This window comes from Myotis lucifugus, unplaced genomic scaffold (genome assembly GCF_000147115.1).
Source record: "Myotis lucifugus unplaced genomic scaffold, Myoluc2.0 scaffold_297, whole genome shotgun sequence".
Classification (NCBI taxonomy): domain Eukaryota; kingdom Metazoa; phylum Chordata; class Mammalia; order Chiroptera; family Vespertilionidae; genus Myotis; species Myotis lucifugus.
In genome coordinates this window covers 668,615-670,879 of record NW_005871345.1, presented here as the reverse complement: position 1 = coordinate 670,879, position 2,265 = coordinate 668,615, and positions in this window count along the sequence as shown.

Genomic DNA, 2,265 nt, shown 5'->3' with positions numbered 1-2,265 from the left:
TTTTGCCTCCTCCCCCCACCCCGCCGCCGCCTTCTTCCCCACTGCGTTTCCTGGGAAGAACTTCACAGCCGGTCAGACGCTCGCCCACCGCCCCAGACCCCACCTCCCCAGTCCCCACTCTGCGCTCTGCACTCTGCGCTCCGCGCTCAGCTCTGGAACCAGTTGGGAGCCTGAGACCTATTTGGACTCCGCTCAGATCCCGCGCTGTCTTGGTTTCTTGTCATGTGCGAGAGTTTGCAGTTTCTGCAACTTTCCAGCTCTCCCGCCCGCGCTGACCGGCGCCGGGGAGGCCAGGAGGGCTCGGGGGGACCGTGGCCCCGGCTCCCCACGCTGCGGCCACTGCCCGCTCCCCGCTGCCCGCTGGCGCGCCCTCCACCCGCGCATCAGCGCCCAGGTGGGGCCGCGGGTGGACGGCGGAGCGGCCCCGACCCCCACCCGCCCCCGCCTCCCGAGCGGATCTCTGGGTCCCGGCCCCCGAGCCCTGGCGTCGAGGGTCCCCGGCGCTGGCGCCCTGGCCGCCCTTCCGTCCACACAAAGCTCTCCTTGTGAGCGGGGGCTCGCCGGGGCCGCCGCCTCCTCCCCTGCCTCCCGCCCCTCCGCGCCTTTAGGCCTTTTTTTGTTGTTTTTGTTCATTGTTTTTCTGCGTTAATTGCATGGAAACTGGGGACGTCGCACAGCGGGGAGTGGGGAGAGGGCCTGGACCCGGGCGCCCACACAGGTCTTGACCGACTCCGGTGCCCCCCACCCATTCGCCGACGTTGGCCCACCCGGCCAGGAGGAAGTCGCGTGGGAGTTGTCTGAGGAGGTTTTTCCTCTCTCTCCCTTTTATTTTGGGGTGAAGGTGGGAGACGGATTTGATCAGCGTCTTATTTTGGGACATCCCAACCCACTCAGCCCTGCCTGGGTGCCTGGGCGCGGTCTGGAGGGGCTGGGAAGTGCCCGAGAAGGGGGAGGGGATCTGGACTTGGCTTCCTCCGACCCCTTCGGCGCCCTGGTTCCATCCCCAAGGAACCATCTCTCCAGAAAGAACACACTCTGTCCTGAAGGGCTCTGAGGCTGAAAGGAAAAGGTGGCCCTAGGAATGGGGGTGACCAGGAAGTGTGAAAACCTGCCCTGTGGCCAATCCTGGCACTGGCCGGGAGGAGGAGGCGAGGAGGCGTCCTCTTTCCAGGCATGAAGTGTGCACTGAGGCCTGAAAGGAGAGCTCTCAACAGTAGGAGCCTGGGCATCTGGGGGCAGCCCACTGCCATCATGGCCTGCCCTGCCTTCTCCCTGCCCCTGCCCCGTTAGGCCCCCTACGGGAGGGGCAGCAGCCCTGTCTCTGCTTTAAGTGGGTCATGGGCAGTCCCAGTGTCAGAACCACCCTTGGCTTCTGGGCTCTGGAGGGGTGGGAGGCAGAGGGAGGGAGGAGCAGGCCCAGAGGCTCCCATCCGGGCCTGCTTCAGAGCCAGAGATCGCCCCCCATACCCGCTCGACTCTTGGGCCAAAGGTGGGATGGGTTCCCTTGACTTTCCCTTAGGGCAGCAGTTTTCAGCTGGCCTGCAGCATGCTGCGGCTCACTGTTGTGCCGCAAGAATTTTAAAACTCGTGCAATACCTGACTGTTTAGTCAGGGCCATTGACCTCTTTTCCCTTTGATTGTCAAATAACAAATGACAACAGCCAACACAACAATAGCCGTCCAGTGTGAAGGTATCAAAATTATACCTATTTGTCGGATCAGCAAAAATTATATTTTGTGGTGTGCCACAGAATTTTAGTAATTCGTTTATGTGTGTCATGAGATGGAAAAGGTTGAAAATCGCTGCCCTAGAGCAGTGGTCGGCAAACTCATTAGTCAACAGAGCCAAATATCAGCAGTACAACGATTGAAATTTCTTTTGAGAGCCAAAGTTTTTAAACTTAAACTATATAGGTAGGTACATTGTTATTAACTTAATTAGGGTACTCCTAAGGCTTAGGAAGAGCCACACTCCAGGGGCCAAAGAGCCGCATGTGGCTCGAGAGCCGCAGTTTGCCAACCACGGGCCTAGGGGAATACCTTCCACCACTCAGTTTTCAAGACAAAGCCAACCAATAAAGTTCTCTGACCCAACAGAGTTGCTCCCTCTCCAGGCCGAGCTGGGGTGGCCCAGGCCTCAGGCAGCCGGGTTCCTTCCACCAGGCCTCCGTAGTCCTGCACCAGCTTCAGAACAGCCCTCTCCTCCCTGTCTGGCACTCAGCCCTGCCCCCTCCCAGCCGCAGACACAGGAGTCCTCTCTTCTGT